Below are 21026 nucleotides of genomic sequence, written 5' to 3'. Positions count from 1 at the left end.
TTTCTCTTTGAATTTCTAAAGGTACAACTTCCTTATTAGATTTGCAATTAATTTAAGATTATCTTTACACTTTTACCTAAAAGTGCATAAGGATCTCTCAACTGCTCTTAGGCAATGAGGTGAATATTAATACAAATTTCTCAAAGAAACATCAATTTCAACTTACTCATACAGAAAACCTACTACAAAGATTGAATTATACCACAAACTGGCATAAATCATTCAAACATTAGAACTGAAATAAACTTACAAAGTGAACAACAACCAAGATCTCAAATCACCAAATCAACATTCACAAAGTAATGATGATTGACCACTCTAAACACCAAGTTCTAAAGTATAATCTGAGGCAATTTATATATGTAAATTAAACCTTTCCATGCACATAGACATTTGAAAGCCCAAAAATCCATATATCATCCTTGATTACTGCTTTAAACTATCTACTTTAATAGAGTGTTTCTACTACTATCTACCTTCTAGCTATCTATGCTAAATTAAAACCAATTCAATGCCCTAGCATTTATAGTTTTTCCAAATCCAAAAGGCCTCCATCAAAACCCAGCCATTTTGGATGATACAAGAAATAGTTACACAATGAAAAGTAGTTATCCAAAAGAAGTGCCCAAAAGTAACTAAAGCAATGGTTCTGTTTAGTCATCTTTTGCCAATTTTCTCCTCCTCACCAACAGTCTGACATACCAGCTTCCAGCTTCAGAACATGCTCATAAACTCTTGCCTTGCTTGGGAGTGAGGGTTCTTTAAGCTCAACAACTGGGCCCTACATGCATATTTCTACCACCTGTATTCCTTTACTTTCAAACTTTGACATGGCATCAGGTTCTTATTGAGACACAACATTGATTCAACACTTGCCAATGTAGTGAAGTTGTTGGCACTTGGTGATTCACTATCCCTGATTCATTTCATAGCTTTGTTGAAGCATCTCAACATCCATGTTCCCTTCATCAAACAACAAGATTCTTGTGGGGTTCACAATCTTCATATTCTTTAAGAGATCCTCATGCATCTATGTGATCTTACCTTCAATACCTTGCACTTCATTGATGGTTTCCTTGTAGACTATTTCTTTCTAGCCCCTATTATTCTTTAGAATAAATAACATACCAAGATCCACATTTTTCATCAAATTCTCATTTAATAACTTGAGGACCCCAAACTATTCAACCTCTATTACCTAAAAAATGATTACTTGACATCGACCTAGTTCTATTTCTCAAACAAGAATGAAGGTCTAAATTTCTCCCAGCAACATCTTTCCCTTAGTGTAAATGCTAGTAAACTTAGAGATGAACTTACTACCTTCCTTTATTATGATGTCTACCCAGTTCCTCATAGCATCAGCTAACAATTTCCCCTTCTACATTTGCTTAATCAATTGTTGACTTCTTGCCGAATGAGGGTCATATGGCTGCAGAACCTGAACAATTGGTAATGCTCTAAGGTTCTCTAAGGAATCAATCTATGGAACCATTTTTGTTATCATGACCTTCAATTATTTCTTCTCTTTACTATCTTTTTTAGATTGTGTGAGCATATGATCAATAAAGAATTTGAAGAAATGATTGTTGGTGCTTCTATTGATAGTTCCCAATTCAACCAAGGTTACCTTAAACCCTTCATCATCAATATCCCCAGACTCCTTCTTCCACTTGTAGTAGCTATTTTGGCAGTGATTTTTCCTATTGCTAGGTCCTTAGTGAGGTGGGCATCTATTTTTAGCTTCTTTGTCTTCAAACCTCTTGCTACATATTTAGTGATGACGTCTTTCACTAGTGTAGACACCTAGGCTGATTTATCTTGGGAACTTCAATGAATTGAAAATTAACATTTGCACTATCAGAGAAATTGAGGCCATCACCTAAATCTTGCCCTTGAGTAGACATTCTCCCTTTTTGAACTTTATCCTACTTCAAGGCTTCATATTTGGATTGAGATCTTGTTCTTGGAGCCGTAGTTTGCAACTGAGAAGGTGACTTATTTTTTTTTATCTTGACCCAATATATTACCTACAATAGGAGAAAGTGGGATGTCAAATGGAAGTGATTCAAGGAAAGAAATCACCTTTACAAAAAATTCATTGATGGTTTTTGTGTTCTTTCTCTATAACTAGTCATTTATGAATGTTAGTATGAGCCTAGCCCTTAGGTTGATATCATGCTCTTCATGCTTACTCTAATCGACTACTAGGGACTTTAGTTCATTAGGTTCCTCCCAACTAGGTTCAACTATATCTGAGCCATCATCAACTACTCCCTCTATTTTGAACTTCAACTTGAAGGATTCAATTTGTTACAAGGTTAGTCTTGAATGATCCTTCCTCAGAACTTCTCCTTCATCCTTATAATCATGTCAAAGGTCTTCCAACTGTGGAGTGGCTGATGGGTTGACTTCAAGAACAAGGATTTGGGCCGCATACCATTTACTATCAAAGTTCATGTTGCTACAGTAGAAGCCAAGATTGAACCCAAGTAAATTACTTTCGATAATGGAAGTGTTATCCTTGTTATTACAAATCAATGAGCCCAACTTAATAGGGAAGGTTGTTTCCCAATCTTCCTATGGTAGATTATCCTTTACAAAAGAGAAGAGTTGTCTGCATATTTTGGCCAAAAAATATTAATCTAAGGCATACCAAGGAAACTTTGTAGGTTCATCTTCAAACCCACCAATTCTCAAATATGTGAACCTAGGGAACTATATAAAGTAGCTTCCATATTATTGAATCAACCTTTAAGCTTCAGGGGATAAACTAGGCATGGACACTTCCTTCAGAGACATATAAACCTTTTCCATTAGCAAGTCATGAACCTTTCTGAAATCCTCTAAGACCTTATCCTTCTGTAACAGGGGACAATACTAAAAAAAACTATCATTTCTGAACTCCATATTCCATGCGGAAGAGGAGTAAGGTCACAGGTACAGGAAATACAGTAAGTTAAATAAGAGGCCATATAAAAATCCTCTAGAAATTCCTCAGAACATCTGAGTTAAGATCTCATTGAATTATCAATTATCTCTACCCAATCCATCCATTTTTCACCTTTCAGAATGATTTCTACATACCTATACATCCATTCTTCAAAAAGAAGTACATCAGCTGAACCTTTTACCCTATGCAATAACACCACTAGGTCATGGATATGGGGCTTTAGATGATCTTTGGTGATGACCTTGGGTAGCCTAGAACCTCTACCATACATGGTTTTGGTCCATTTCCTAGCTATGGTATTGAAAAATTGATTTGGGGTTTCTTGGTATTCAACCTAAGCTTGAATAGGGAAGAATGTAGCGAAGGCATTCTCTGGAAAATGCAACATAGATGTGATTATGTCTCTTGAGATTGTGAGTATTACATTACCATTTTTACTTATAATACCCTTCCTTTTAACATCATAGTGATCAACACAAATTTTTAGGAGTTTAGGACTCACAAAGGCTAAGGGGAAAGTGATAGCTTCAATCAATACACTAGTTAAGACTTCCATACATCCATTCACTTCATTCGCATATTCAAGAAAATTTTTCTATAAATTCTCCAACTTCACCCCATGCAAATTTGTATCAAAGATGACTCATTTTCTACATTCTAAGCTCGAGACATTATTGAAGAAATGCAAAATTGACCTCATTCTTAACCAAACAACAAGGCTTCAAATAGACAAAGCTTGGAAAATATAGAGATTTGTAGAACAAAACAAAGATTGCTAAATTCTCACTTGTATTCCACTAAGAAATAAATAATTCTCTCTATCTCCCTTAACAGCTCCTTCTCCACATTTTCAATTATTTGCATGATAATTAAAAAGGAAACTAAATGAGTTTTTCTTAAAAGAAAGTGCTTATGTGTGGAAGCGTAGGATGATTATTAGGCATTTATGAAACATCACCTCTTGTTAACCTTGTCACGTTTGAAAACCTTATAGCATGAATTTCTATTTAATGATTTCTTTTGTGGATGTATCAATAATAATTGCTTAATGTGACATCTAATCACTTTATTGGCTAAAGATTTCCCACTTTCTCAATAATGATGACTACCCTTGTTGGAAATAGAAATGTGCTTTTTATCATTATCTTCTAACAAGATCATTAACTATCTCATGAGATGACGATGCACTATACTTCAGGATTTGAAATGGCCAAACACCTCCGTTGTTGAACCACTTTGAACTACTTTGAACCGAGGTTCAAAATGATTCAAAAGAAAGCTCCATCAGGAATATGTGCATCACCTACCAAAAAGATCATTAGTATAAAACCTTCGGTTGAACTACTTTGTACTACTTCAAATCAAGGTTCGAAGAGGTTCAAAGTGGTTCAAGGGAAGGGACCATGACTGTGGGCACTAGTTCCACTTTATGCAACTCTATATGCAACTAACACATCTATAGTAAGAGGTCTAGTTGGCTCTACATGTTCTATTCCAATTGAGGTTTTTGGATAATCACCTATCGATCCAAGGTGCAATTTTATTAGACTTTTCCATGCCACAAAGTTTTCTTTGTTGAGCTTGGGAACTTCTTTATTGGACATCTTGATCTTCCTACTTCTAGTACCTTGAAACTAAATCAGTAAATGGCTCTGATACCAATTATTAGAAATGCTTTAGAATAACTGAGAGGGGGGGTGAATTAGTTATTCAAGGTCCAAATGTCCTATTCAAACATTTTCACTAAGTGTAGTGAGCCCATTCAACCATTCATTCATCCAAGCTTAAAACATTCCTATTTAGCAAGTTGTTGTAAATCAATATACAATCATAACACATAACACAATGATTTACATGGAAACCCAATTTGAGAAAAACCACCAGTAACATGCTACTCAATTCTCACTCTTCTGAAGTGATGCCTTATGAAAGGCCTGCCCTATTAAAGGCTACAACACACTGTTAAATGTGACCTAGTTAAAGGATTTAACCACCCTATTAGAAGTGTTCCTAGTTAGAGGACTTTAGAACATTCACTTGGAATGCCACCCTATTAAAGGATTTACAAATGGTTATTAAACCAACCTAAGTCCATAGTATTTCCATATCTAATACAATTGCTAGAGAGTATTAGAAAGTCTTTGAACTGATTACAACATAGAACTTAACTTGCAGATCTCAAATCACTTCTTAGCTCATAGCATTCCCTAGCCTTCAGTCTTCTACAACTCTTAATAGCTTTCCCTCCTTTCAAGCTTAGTCTCCTTGAGTCTCCATGCTTAATGTACCAGTACAATCATCTCTTTCTGACCACTTGTCAAAGTAGACCCTTTGTGCTCTTCTTTCTCCTAGATGCCTTCTCCTTGACACCCTTCTAATCACTTCACAATTTGGCACAACAACATCTCTTGTTTCTTGGTCTATGACTCCTTAAATAGAAGTCTAGAATTTCTTTTCCCACTTGATTCTTCCCTACATTAATTTCAATTTGTATGGATTGGGTAGGATTCATTGAATCTAACCCATATTATGTACCTTCTAGAAACATCATGAATAATCCTTTTGAATTTTCCCAAAAATGGTTTGCATAGAATTTTGTGCCATGAGCTCATCATCCTTATCCTCCAACTGGTTCACAAAATTCAAGGTAACAACTATGTCAACTCAGGTTCGATGAATCTTTGACATTTTCAATAATGTAGACTCCTTAAAGATTAGAGATTAGTCAAGGAAGAAGTTATAGTACTTATATTCTAGAAGATTGATTATTTATTTGCGCAATGAGCTCTTCTTGTAATTGCAAGTGCATGTTTGGGTAGTGGGCTCATCATGCATCTACTATACTACAACTCCTCATAGAGTTGGAATCTCCTAACAGGGACTCTCTATACTAAATTTTTTCATTGACTCATAACAAGGTCCATCCTTTAACAAGGAACTTATATATTAGTATATTATCTAGTGTATATCATCCCCTCCAAGGTTTTCCCTTGGCCATGGTTTCCCTTCTTAACAAAATATGGTGTTATGAGTTATCTTTATGCATATTTACTGTTACTATTTAGCATTAATTTATTACTTTGTTATGCATGGTTTAAAGTAAGAAATAATATCTAGTTGGTGACTAAAGTTTGTAGATTATTGATTTTCCACCCTCTCACTAATCCCTATTTCTAACAATTGGTATCATAGCACAGTTACTCTAAAGAGGCTTAATAGCATTAGTAAGATCCCTATGGATATGGAATAGTTGATGAAGAATCTTGAAGAGGCACTTGAACAAATTGATCTCCTTACTAAAGAAAGTGATAAGATGAAGGATAGATATGAAGACTCCAAAGTATACATTGGAAAATTGAAGGAAAAGATTTAACATCTCAAATCCAAGCCTAAATCTACTGAATTTGAAACTAGTGATGATGATTATTCAAAGCTAAAGACAAAATGAAAGATCTTGAAGCATGAATTGAATATTACGAAATTGAATTTGACTTTAAGAAATGATCCTAGCAAAGTTGAATCTAATTTGAAGACTGAGAATGTAGATTTGAGAGAAAGTCTGGCAAAGAAGACATGTGAATTAGAAACATTAAAAGATCATGAAGAACTTCATAAATACAATACTATTGTGAAAGGTGAATTAACTCAGTGCAAGCAAAAACTTGAGAAGCTTTATTCTAATAGAGAAAATCTTGATGATTCATATCAATATCGAGACCTACTTATGATGAGATTGGTCTTTGTTATCTATTTAACATGTCTACAAGGAAACCTAAGATTAGATTAGATCTAAAAGAAAAAAAGGTAAATCTAATGATAAGATTGAATTGAGTAAATCTTTTGATAAACTAAAGAAGTTGGACAAGAAAATGAAATCAAAATATTGGATGAACCAAAGCAAGTGGAATCTCCTAAGGAAACCAAGCATGAATTTAGAGGTAAGTGTTTTTAATGTAATGAGATAGGTCATATGAAAATAGATTGTACAAATAAATCATTTAATCATGTTAAAGAATTTTATTTTCATAATTGTCATGGTATGGATCATAAATCAATTGATTGTAGGAAACCTAAATATGATAATGATAAAAGAAATAGTAGAATGTCTTGAAATACTAACCCTAGAGATAGAAGAAGATCTAATGAAAGAACATCGAGAGAAGGAAGGCCTTATGAAAATGGAAAAAAAATCATATGGTGTAAGTGTAACAACTTTGGACACATAGCTTAGAATTTTCATGCACCTGATGATCAACTAAATCCTAGAAGTAGAACACCAGTATGTTAGTTATGGAACAACTTTGGACATACAAAAAAGTATTTCATAATGGAAAAAAACTTTAAAGATAGAAGGAATAATGGAAGAAAGTTTAGAAATAGAAGGAACGATGGAGGAAACACCAAAAATGACAAAAGGAACCATGACAGGAACTCTAGAACAAACAAAGACAATGAGGAACAAAGATATGTAGTCAATGGACTTTGAGAAGAACTTAATGAGGCATTTGTAAAAGGAATGGAAATCTCAAAATATAAGTTAGATGATGAGACAAGAAGATCAAAGTCAAGGATCTAGTTTGATTCAATTAAGTTGAATTAAGCTTGTTCACAATAGCAAAATTCGAAAACTTCATTCAGAGATCAAATTATAGGTAGTGAAGTTGGGAAAAGGTGTATCAAGTTAAGTTTAGATGGTACCTATGCTTGCTTGTAATTTGGAGCTTATGTAAGCAAGTTATAAAGGAATTAAGAGTTAGCAGTATTACAAAAAAAGTTAATTCTATAGTAGAAGATGAAAACTATGTTTTTGCAGAGAATTTCATGAAGTGAGGTTTTGTGGAACATTGTCATGACAAAAGGAGGCTTTAGTAAACCTCAGGTAGCATCTAAAGATTGAATTGATGATCTTGAGCAGCTATTTGATTCTAGAATGTAATTGACAACTTTTTTATGTTTGAAAAGTATGCAATTAATGAAAGTTCAAGTTGATGGAATAAATGGAGTACATACTTGATTTTCACTTCATTGAGATCACATCCAAAGCAAAGAGCATTCATAAGTGACTATCAAGGTGATTTCAAAGCAAATTATTTTTTTGGAAAGAGGTATTTTATCATTTTTCTACATAATTTATTTGATAAATGTTTATATTTGTTAGAAGCATGGATATGTTAGTAGTTCACAATGTTGAGAATGAGGAAAAACTTAAGTTGAAGGTTGTTTCCATGAAACCTATAGAAGGAAACCCTAACTCAAAAATATCCATTACTCTAAATAATTTAGTATATTTGGAAGATATAGGATGCTATCTTAATAGTAAATTTAAATCTATTGGGAGTTAATATATGAACAAGGATACATAATTAGTTTTCAATCACGATATGATTGTAAAATTGAGATTTGAACTCTTGAAGGAACTAGACCTGATTAAATATCATTTCTATAGTGAATTGGATATAGATTAGTGGACATGGATCATATTAAGTAGGCTACATGATGGGATACTATGGATGCAAGATAGTGTAGTTGATATTTCTATCAACCTTATTCATGAGGTAACCAGTCTTTGTAAACAAGGCAGTGTATCTATAGGTGAGAAAATAGTTAAGAAGAAAGTTGAGAGCTACACCAAAGTAGTATATAATAGAAAGGCCATGGTGATCAGCACCATTAAGCAAGATGATGTAAGATTCTCGAGTAGAATCATTGCCTACTCTGTATGTACAAGTTCAAAGATTGATGAATTGTCAGTTGGATTCATCTATGTAACATATGAAATATGTGTAGAGAAGAAACAAGTAAATCTTAGTGAAATTTTGAGAATGCAACTACATGAGAACCTTAAAAAGATCAAAAGGACTAAGAATGGTGTGTTTAGATTTTAGTCACTAATCAATCACTTATTGTATGGAGACCTAATAATGAAGACATTTTAGAATGAAATGGGACAAATGATACAGATTTTACTTATATTCAAATAGTAGAACCTTGAGAAATATTTTTTGATCCCTTAGGTTATGAATTGAATGATGATACAATAGTTAGATACACTGATTTATTGTTGAAATTAGAGAAGGAAAAAGCTAAATATAGATTTGGAACCTATGATAAGATTACCTAGTTAGTTCCTTAGGCATCCTTGGAGAAGGCTTCTCACAAGAAAATAGAAACTATAATGAAGAAAGCTTTATCAGAGGCCGGTATGACTAAGAGTGAGTTAGAGGTAGTCAATAAAGTCATGAAAAAAGGTATACGAAATATAAAACCTTTTTTAGTATCTATTGTAGAGAAATTTGTAACATAGCATTCTATATGTAGCCAAATGTGCAACCTAGTGAATCAAAGACAAAATCTAAAAGATTAGTGGAAGATGTGACCACAAGGACTAAAAGGGTCAAGAAACAAGCCACTGGACCAAGAAAGAGACAAAATATATTATTAAAAATTGTCAAGTCTAGTGAAGAAGAAGAAGAAGAAGAAGAAGTTAAGCAAGAAGAAAAGGTAACAACTTCGAAGCAATCAGTAGGAAAATCTTGACAACCCCGAAAGCTAAAGATAGAGAAAATAAACTCAACTATTGTTAATGAGGGAAACTTTGTTTAGATGAACAAATTTTATGATTTGCATAATTTTTTTGAGAAAGATCAAATTGATATCTCTACTATGAGATACATTATAGCTAATAATCTAAAGCTCAAGGATATTGAAGGCATAGTAAACCAAAAAGTCTATGACAGACTTATTGAGAAGAAGGCCCTAGCCAAAGAAGAAGATTTAGAACTTCAAAAGTCTATGCTAAGAACTATTTGCAAGAATAATGATGAAGAATAAATTAACAGATTATTGAATAATCTTGCACCTTGAGAAATAAAGTGAGACCATTTTGTTTATGGTGGGTGAGAAATATAAGTTAAGAAGTGAGACTATATCAGCAATAAGTTAGATGTTGATAGAATCTAAGGTAACATCTTCATGTACACTGAGAACCTCAAAAGTGTCAGTAAGTAGTGACATTGTGTAGATAGATTAGACCAATGTTACCATTAACATTGATGATACAAATCCATTTAAAGGTTATGAATAGAATGAACCTCATACCAAGGATATAGAAGATAAATTGAAGAGGAGAAAAGGTTGCTAGAAGAAGAGAAAAGGAAAATAGAAGAGGCCAAGTAAAAATTACTTGAGGATAGAATAAAAGAAAAGAGTAGTCAAAGAAGAAATAAGAAGGAAAATAGAAGAAGATGAGAAGAGGAGATTGGAAGAGGAAAACAAGAGAAAAAAAAGTGAGAAAGGAAAGAGAAAAGAAAGAGGAAGAAGAAAGAAGAGTCAAAGAGGCAACTGAGAAGAAGCACAGGGAGGATGATAATAAACCTTCTAGTTCATCTACTCTACTATCACTTGGAATCCTAGCAACTGATGATGATGATTAAACTAACTTGATCTCATTCTTATTAAAAATTATTTAGAAGAACAAGACAATGAAGAGCCTACAAGAAACCTTGATGGAGGTTATTGAAAGACTACATAGTACTCTGACAATACAACACACAGAGGCAGATCTAGAACAGAGGGCACAGGCAGTACTAAAGTCATTTGATGAAGAATTTACTAATTTGTTGAGTGTTGCAGAAGTAAAGGCACAAATTTCACATGATGCTAACTTGTTTAGCACCATTTGTCAAAATATTAAGAATGATTTGATAAGTCTTGATACTTGTATCAAGGAACTTTGGAAGTGTTAATAGGATGGGAAGATATTGTAAATTAAGTGTACTCTATCTCATAAATTGACTAAAGACATAAAGAGTGAGATTGGAGGGAAGATAAGTGAGCTAGAAGCTCTATCTAGCCAAATACAACATCTAGCTAGTAGGATTGATGATTGTGAAGGACAAGTGTCCAGTATTCACAATGATATTATGAAACTAGAACCTTAGAAGGAATGAATTTTGAAGAGAGTATTAAATTTTAGAGATTCTATTTCTCTGAAAGTATCTAGTGTTGAGAAATAGTTGAAGGAATGTATCAAGGCCAAGGTCACTTATTCTAACTTTTTGTATTTAGACCTTAATGTAGTTGAAATTGCATCATATGCCTTATGTGCAATTCTCACCTCTACTAAATCTACCAAGGAGACAAGAACTAAAGATATGGATAATCTTAATGAAAATTTTGATAATTGCATGAAGATTCTATTAGCTTAAGGCAGAAGGACAACATTTTTGATAGTAGATGGATAGTTGTTTTTTTTTATAGTTTTTCACATTTTGACCTTTGTCATTGATATTAAAGGGGGAGCGATACAATAGAAAGCTATAAATTAGGTAAAGAGGAGAAAACAATATTCTAAAGTATATTGTAAGGGGGATCTTATGTAAGATGGAAAATTTGTAATAGATGTAATGCGAATGTGTTGTTTATTTTAAGTTTTTGATACTTAGCCAATTTTCCTTATTTTGTTGCCATCAATGCCAAAGGGGGAGAATGTTGACAATTAACTAATGGAAATATGTAAGTGTTGTAATTTATGGAAACACATGATGTACATGCTTACAAGAAACCTCAAAAATAAAGATACTTAGCTTTTGGTACTCAAAAAATTGTCTAAGTATGAATTTGGTATACAACAATGTTTTGTTTTGTTTATAACTTGTTGCTAATGTCATATTATGACTAGCAAAGTTAGATGGAGATAGTATGCATGTTGATGATGCTATGTATAATCTTAGAAGTTAGTACAAACTATAAAAAACTTGATATTTATGTTTTAAGCAAAATAGGATAGAGAAATTGAAGGAAAGGAATTATTTTGTTTACAAAATAATTACTTGTCTAATTAGGGCTGACATCCTAGATGTTTACTCTAAGTTGGAAAAGAGTATAATGGTCTTAGACAACCTACCAAAATTTGTGTAAAGGAATGGTATTTATGCAAAGGGCATCTTGTGATGAGAAGTGTAATTGTTGTGTTAAGAAATTGTATACAAACTTTTGTGAAAGTGGTATATGAAAAGTTTTGTAAAGCTATTTGTGATCTAGGATTGAGCTGAATATCAGAGATTAGTTTAGGAAGAAGTTATAGAACTTATATTCTAGAAGTCTGATTACTTGTTTGGGTAGTGGGCTCTTCTTGTAATTGGAAGTGCATGTTTGGGCAGTAATAGTATTACAACTCCTAATAGGGATTCAAAGTCTATCTAAGATTGTGCTCATCTTGCATCTATAGTGTTACAACTACTAATAGGGTTTGCACAACTCCTAACAAGTTTGAAATCTCTTAATAGGGATTCAAAGTCTCCTAATAGGGGCTCTCTATACTGAATTTTCTCATTGACTCCTAACAGGATCCATCCTCTAACAAGGAACTTATATATCAGTATATTATCTAGTGGGTATTATCCCCCTTAGGGTTTTCCCTTGGCTAGGGTTTCCCTAGTTAACAAAATATGGTGTTATGAGTTATCTTTATGCACGATTATTGTTATTGTTTAGCATTACTTTTTTACTTTGTTATGTATGGTTTGAAGTAAGAAATAATATACAGTTGGTGACTAAAGTTTCTAGATTATTGATTCACCCCCCTCTCTTAGTAATCCCTATTTCTATTAAAATAGAATCTCCTTCCCTTACTACTTGGTGAATTCTCTGTAAACTAGGCTTAAAGCCCATAAGTATAAGGATTATCCATGAAGGTCTCATCTTTCTTATCATTGAATTCCATCGAGATAGTACCCTTCTCACTCTATTTCAAGCAACAAATAGAAAAGGGAAGTTGAAGGCACGCCCAATGAAATGAAATTTTTTGGTGATTCTTTGATGAAAATCAAAAGTAGCAGCAAGCAGGCTCTAGTGATTGAAATAGACTCTGGTCAAACCTCCAAATATTTAGAGGTTGTTGAAGATCCCTTAGATGATGACATAGACTAGACTATGAGTGATAGTTGTTCTTCTAAAAGCGAGGATTGCACTCTCAGCTTGGATGATATCCTGACCCATGATTCTCTACTTTCTTCCCCTAGTACTATCAACAAGAAAGGTAACCACTCTTCTAATAAGGGTAAAGTTATAGATAATTTCCCTTCCTCAAAGAGTAAAAGAATTAAAAGAAACAATTATAGTCTTGAGTACAAGGTTGTTTAAATCAAAAAAGATAGTGGAAAGATGGTGAATAAGGAGGTCTTTCATGATAAAAAAATTAGGAAGGAGACTAGTTCTAATGACAAAGATGGGTTAATCAACCTAATTACCTAGACATAGGACTTGGAACATGATGATAAATCCCCTATTACCATTTCCCTTGATCCAGTATACACTATTGATTCTCTAGCCAAATGTGGCCATGAATATTCTAATCCAGGTATAGATAATGAGGTAAAGACCTAAATGTAGGACTTTAAGGAAAAGCCTCAACATATTGATGATTTTGAGGGTGCCCAAGATTTAAAGGGTGATGATAATGTTCTAGAATTTTTGAATAAAGCCAAAGAAAAAAATAATATTAGGATCAAGATGGAAAATTGGATGTATAATGAAATTTAAAAACTTCACTTATCTATTTCTTCCTTGCAAGAAAAGTCCCTATTTTTACTGGTGAAGCTAGATGAGGAATGTAAGAAGCAAAGGGAGTTTGAATATCTAGTTGGGAACATCCCAACCAAAATTCTAGAGCATGAAGATTCCCTTACAAAACTAATTAAGGATAGTGAGATGCGTATGTAGGATGTTACTTGATCCATCCTACCTATTGTTGCTTCTATTGTGAAATTTTTTCTGGATGAAGCTAATTTGAATGGTCATGCTCCACTATTGGTTGATGGTCTAAGTATAAGAACTAGAAAAAACACTAAGATGTTGGAATTTGCAAGTGGGAAGATTTACTTCAGAGAGTGGGGGTGGGGGGGGGGGGGCTAGGGGTGAATTAGAAGTAACAAACTTTAACATTTTCTAAACCTTTTAATTGATATCATTCACATGCATCTAATTCATCTAATAAACATGAAAGTAAAGACCTGCATGAAAATAGATAACACATGAATTTGGTAACATAGAGACCCTCCAAAATGAGAAGGTAAAACTGGGGTGGGGATGATACCCTCAAAGTATCACTGCAACAATATGTAACTATTCAAGGTTACATAGTTTAATCACTTCCAATGGTCTGCCTTGTGAAAGGCATGTCCTATTAAAGACTTTACACCCTGTTAAAAGTGACCTAGTTAATGGATTTAACCACCCTATTAGAAGTGGGCCTAGTTAAAGGACTTTAGTAAATTCACTTGGAATGCCACCCTATTAAAGGATTTACAAATGCTTGCTAAGCTGAACTAAGTCCATAGGATTTTTAGCCTTAATAAAATTGCTAGAGAGTATTAGAAAGTCTTGACCTGATGACTTGCAATCCTTAATTGCTGATTCCAGATCCTTGTTCAGCTCTGTCTGCTCTGATCCTTGCTTGATCTGATATGTCACTCTTCAAAACTCTGATATTCTATTCTCAATCAACTGGATTTTGCAATGTTATTCTACTCTTTCTAACTCTTTAAACCCTTCTATAGTTCACTATATTTCACCCATACACTTCTCACTCTTGCACACACATAATGGGGTTTCATCCTCCTTTTAAAGATTTCAAAGACTTAGGGTTAGGTATGAATCTACGATCAATATTTACTCTTTATTTCTAGCTCAATTCTTGTATTTTTCCTATTGGTTGATTATCTTCTCCATTTTTCTTATTGGCTACATGCTGATTACATAGTTAATACAAAAGATTCGATCTTTACAAGATCATTCAAGATTCATCTCGAGTCTTCTTCAAAAATGGTTTACACATGAGTTTGTGAAGGCACAAACTCATATGCTGATTCTATGTTACTCAACACTTACTAGTTGATGATGCTTGACACATATAGGAATTTTGTCTCACTTGGATCCTATAGCAATTATGTTTCACTCAGCATGTATACTTTACTTGGCACCTATAGTGGCTCGGCACTTGAAATTCACTTAGCACCTAAAGTTCACTCAGCACTTAAAGTCTCTAGCTTAGCATATATTGTAGCTTGACTTCTGTATTATATTCAACATCATCTTGAGAATTGGTTAAGTGTGCTAACACTCAATTGTCAAAACCAATCTAAGACTAACATAAGAAAGTATACCTCTAGATACATATGAAGAATATTCAAAATTCTCTCAAAGAGGTTGTTGTCTTAGGTGCATCTATTACTAGTGCTATTAAAGATATAGTCTAAGTTTTTCAACTAGGTTTTTTCTAGACTTTTGGTGCCTTCTATTTTCTTTACTCTTGTTGGTTGTTGGTCCCTATGAAACAAAATTGACTTGGTTATTGGTCCGTGTAAAAGCATCTTTTGAATTTTAGTTTGATATTCTAGGTTGCTAGTCCCTATAAAACCAGCTCCTAACTTTTGTTCCTTTTTGTTTGGGGTTTTGAGTCCCCTTCAAACCTTATTTTACCTAATCAAAACAATGGGAAATTATTTTTTGAGAGTGTTGGGGGGCGGGCAGGGGTAAATTAACACTTAAAACTTTTACCTCTAAAACATTTCACTATTAATCCATCTCATAACTTAAGATGTAAACTTAAATAAGTAACCATGCATCGAAACATCCAAAGCATAAAGTAAATCAACACATAACACATAAGATTTTGGTTACTAGAAACCATCCAATGAGAATGTAAAACTAGGTAGGGATGACACCCAAAATCTTCACTACTGCAATTGTAAAGTGTTGCTAATTATGGCTACAAAATTTTGATCACAATCTATGATCTACCCTATGAAAGGTCTGCCATGTTAAATGCTTACAAGACTATTAGGTCTCACCTTGATTAAAGGATTCAAACTCACAACTAAGTAATCACTCTATTATGAGATTTACAACATCATGTTAGGACCACTTTGGTAAGATATTTACTCTACATCAACTATTAAAATGATTCAACACCTAATCCTTTGGTTAGCACCTTGTTGCTTGATGTAAGATCTCCTCTTTACTAGTTATCTTTTGATCATCCTTATCAGATGTATCTTCTCTATCCTTTCACTACTTATCTATGTTCTTCTAAAATTGATTCTCCATTACACATGTAATAATTTCTTTGTATCCTCCTTCACATACCTACTCCCCCTTAGGGTTTTCCTCCTTAAGTAGAAATTATGGAGATGGGCTAGGTTCAAATCAATGGCTATAGTTAATCCTTATTCCTACCTAACTCTTTCCTTTATTTGATTGGTTGTATGCAATGGCATAGGGATTTGTAATATGACTAGATCCTTATTTATTAATATTAAAAATTCATGTTCATGTCTGCCAAAAATGGTCTACATAGAAGTTTGTGCCATAAAAAATATATATTTCAAAGATTGGTAACTTGACATTAATAAACTCTAATGCTTAGCCTTCACTATGCTCTTTATACTGATACTTGGCTTCTAAATGGCTTGGCACTTTCTCTTTCTTGGCACCTGAATCACTTAGTACACATTGCTTTCTTGGCTTCTTTTATTCTCTTGACACTTGAGTGACATGACACACGCTAAATTATAAACACTAATTGTCATAGTAGTCAATATGTATTTTTTGGAGGCTTATGCTTGACATGCACTATGTACTTGGCTTGCACTATTCTTTGCTAAATAATGACCAAGTGTTTTGTCACTACTTTTTCAAAAACATAATGAGATTAACAATATCCCCCTTTGACATGAGTAACAAATTTTATTTTTTCATGGGATATAGAATCTTATTTTATGCATAAGTCAGATAATATATTATCTCTAGTTGGCTTCTATACAAAATTTCAAAACCTTCAAAATTTGAAAAAATATTGTTTCCCATACCTTATTACTCCCCTGAGTAAATACTTCATTTGATTTCTATAACTCCTTATAAGTAGATATCTTCCTTGACAATATCTTAAGAAATTTCAAAAGCTTCAAAATCCCCCTTTTTTGGCACTTATGTCATTTGGGTGGTACACTTACACTAGTACATTTCCCCTTAATTTTTGACCTAAATTTTCAACCATAGGCCATATGGCCTATGAATTCTTTTTTTTTTTTGCCCAATTTGGCCAAAATTTCAACCAAATTAGGGTTTCCCAATTTGGTCAAAAATTTGACCAAATTAGGTTCAATAAAAAGAAAAAGAAAAAAAGCACAATCACATTTTCTTTTTTAGTGAAGGAGTTGGTTGGATGTGCTCTGTGTGTATGGGAGCCATTTGAGCTAAAAATTTTGCATTTTGAGTTTCTCATTAAATGACCACATCATGTATCTATGTGTATAATATTTAAAGAAGCGGGCAATATTCTAAGGAGGAGAAATGATTGCATAGTTTGAATCATAGTCATTACTAGTTTTTTCTCTAATGACAGATTACATTTCTACCTATGCCAATTCATGAATTATCACTTCTTTTTGGGCCCTTCCAAATTCTTTGATGAATGTGGAGTAGAGTTAGATGGAGAGCTTCTGCTAAATCAACACAACTATACCGATAAGGGTAAATAAAAATAGGGTTAGGGAGGAGCTGATTTCTATTCTTTGAAAGAAATACCATTATACAGAACCTTCTATGAAGAAGGCATTCCACAAAATTTATACATCAAATTCATACCTTTATGTCATGACTAGCTAGAAATGAAAATGTCAAGATGCATATTTATTAATTATTGACTACATTCATGTAAGCCACTTTCTTGCTAGCTCATAATTCCACAAACTAGAATTCATTTGCTCTATCCTATTGGGCCAATATGTAGAGGTGGACATAATTTTTGTTTCATAGGAGAAGAAAAATCTTGAATGTTATGAATGCCTTTGTAGAAAACAAAAAACATTGACATTTCCAAAAATTGAGTATACTTTTATCATCACCTTCCAGTGCTATCCCAAATTGTTAATTTCATGAAAGTATTATCATAAAACCAATTTATTGTATTTTTTTTAATGATTAGGAGGAATCAATATGTGGGCCTCTAGTCGGTTTCCAAAGGAAGTGGCAGGTTTACCAAATTCCTCGATAATTGTAGTTTTAACCGAGTTCTGCCAGTTAACATAGGAAGCAGTTTTTTTTTTTGTTCTGTATTGACCGAGCAGCGTCGGCCAGTGAAGAATTTTGTTTTGATTGTTAGTTCAAGCCGACTTTGGAATATGTTTTGTCAAGTTGGTTGGGCCGACCTGGTATTATGTATAGTATATAAAGAGGTGCTCAAGATGCGGAAAAGTGTGGAATAGAGAGTGTATACGGATAGTGCAAGGAAGTGCAAGGAAGAGACTTGTGTGTGCCTAAGTAGAGTTGAGCAGAGGGAAATCTTGGAGCTGCAAAGATATATTTAATCAGTAAGGATCTTGTGGAGCTAAACTGAGATCTGTATTTAGCAAGATAAGTTGCATGCATTTTCAGATCATTCATTGTTGCTTTCTAACCATTGTAACAGTGATTCCAAAATCTCCTAACAAAGTTGGTTTAACAGCCATTCCATAAATCCTTTAACAAGGTGGAAATTCAGTTGAATTGTTCTAAAGACCTCTTACAAGGCAACTCCTAACAGGGTGATTAAATCCTCTAATAGGGTCACACCTAACAGTGTGTTTTGTAACCTTTAACAGGGTTGGCTCCTAACAGGGCTTACTTCAGAAGAGTGAAAATTGGTGACTACTTGCTGGTGGTTTTTCCCATATTGGGTTTCCATGTAAATTTGGTGTCTACTGTGTTCATGATTACTTTCTTTTGCATGGTCGCTTATTTCAGTAAATTCTTAATAAATTAACTAAACATCTATCAAGTTTTAAGCAGTAATTTATGTGTTTACCGAGTAGCAGCAGCAACTAAGTTTAAGGCATCTTTGGGACTGTTGAATTTGTTTTTGTGGTAACTGATTCACCCCTCCCCTCTCAGTTACCCCATCTTCATTTTCCAACAATTGGTATCAGAGCTTTTGGTGCTTGCAGGAGGAGATTTCAAAGATCTAATCCAAAGATCAAGATGTCTTACAAGAGGGAAATCCCAAGGCTTAACCGAATCAACTTCTCAGCATGGCAGGGATTAATGAGACTTCATCTAGCTTCCATTGGTGACACTGGTCTGAAATATCTTGATGAGGAATATGTAGAACCATCAGGTACATTATCAGTCAATGACATTGCTATAAAGAAGACTCATAACATTATGATGATTGATATTGCATCTGCCTTGAGTTATGAAGAGTTTGATGATGTCAAGGACTGCACTACTGCCTATGAAATGTGGGAAAGACTGAAAGAGATCTATGGTGGAGATGACAATGTCAGAAGAGCCAAAGCTGAAAGTCTGAGAGGACAATTCGATCAGATGAAAATGAAAGAAGATGAAAACATTGCCAAATATGTTGAAAGAATTAAAACATGTGTTAGTGCTATCAAAGCTTCTAGAGGAAGTATCAGTGAAGAGACAATCATAAGTAAAGTTCTTAGAACTCTACTTCCAGTTTATGGCATCAAGGTATCAGCCATTCAAGAAAGAAGGTGTGAGGCCAATCACAAGATAAACCTAGAGGCCATAGTTGGAAGATTGACAGCATTTGAACTAGATAATTTTGATAATTATGTTCCAGCTGCAAAGAACATTGAGTCTGCATTTGAAGCCAAGCTTTCACTCAAGGAAAAAGGCAAGAAGAAGAAGGAATCTCAGTCAGAGAGTGAAGATCAATCAGATCAGAGTTCTGACAGTGACCTTGAAGTAATTGAAGCTCTACTTGAAAGGAAATATTCAAGAGGAAGAGGTAAATACAAAGGTAAAGTACCCCTAATCTGCTTTTCATGTGAAGAAGTCGGTCATATTGCTGCAAGGTGTCCAAACAAGAAAGATAAAGATGAAAAGAAAGATAATAAATGAAACAGTAAGAAAGATCTCAAATCATTTAAGGATAAAAGTAAGAAATCATGTTTTATGGTTAAAGATTCTAATGATTCTAATGATGAAGAAGAGGATGAGATTGTTTACATTGTTGTAAAAGATGAATCTGACAATGAAGAAATGGCACTCATCTCTCACATAAGTAAGAATGATACATGGATCATTGATAGTGGCTGCTCACATCATATGACTGGAGATAAAACAAAGTTTGATCAATTTGAAGAGTATGATGGTGGCAGTGTAAGATTTGGAAATAATGAACCTTGTTGCATCAAAGGAAAAGGAAGAATCACTCTAACCCAGGAACTTGTATGTGATAATGCTTATTGGGTAGAAGGCCTAAAGCACAATTTGTTGAGTGTGGCATAGTTACTCAACAATGGACTCAAAGTAGAATTCATTCAAGGCAAAGCAAGACTGCTGAATGGTAAAGGAAAGCTGATTGGATCTGGTACTCAAACTAAAGGTAACTTGTTCTATCTTGAACTTGGTGAACATTCATGTTTTATTGCTCAAGTAGAAGAGAGTTGGTTATGGCATAAAAGGTTATGTCATGTGAATTTTGACAATTTGGTAAAGATAAGCAAATTCCAGAAAGTGAGAGGCATTCCTAATTTAAAGAAACCAGAGGTCGGTTTATGCAAGAATTGTCAAATTGGAAAGATGGGTAAGTCTAGTTTCAAAAGCAAAAATTATCAGTCTGAAGATTTATTAGAAATTGTGCATACTGACTTATGTGGACCTATTGGAACTGAAAGCTATACTAGAGAAAAATATTTTATTCTTTTTGTTGATGATTATTCAAGAATGATGACCATCATGTACCTAAGGAACAAATCAGAAGCATTTGAAAAGTTCAAATGGTATTTGGCAAGAGTAGAAAAAGAAACAGGGAAAAGATTGAAATGCCTAAGGTCAGACAGGGGTGGTGAATTTATTTCACATGAATTCAATAACTTTTGTATTGAAAGAAGAATCAAAAGACAGGTTTCAACACCAGGTACTCCTGAACAAAATGGCATAGCTGAAAGAAGGAACAGATCCATCATGGATTGTGCAAGAACCTTGATGATAGAAAAGAATGTTGCTATCAAATACTGGAAGGAGGCTATCAGTATAGCAGTTCATACATTAAACCGAGTACAGT

The sequence above is a fragment of the Cupressus sempervirens genome, chromosome 8 (genome assembly GCF_028749045.1).
Source record: "Cupressus sempervirens isolate cs-2001-9-10 chromosome 8, ASM2874904v1, whole genome shotgun sequence".
Lineage (NCBI taxonomy): Eukaryota > Viridiplantae > Streptophyta > Pinopsida > Cupressales > Cupressaceae > Cupressus > Cupressus sempervirens.
This window is presented reverse-complemented; position numbering follows the sequence as displayed.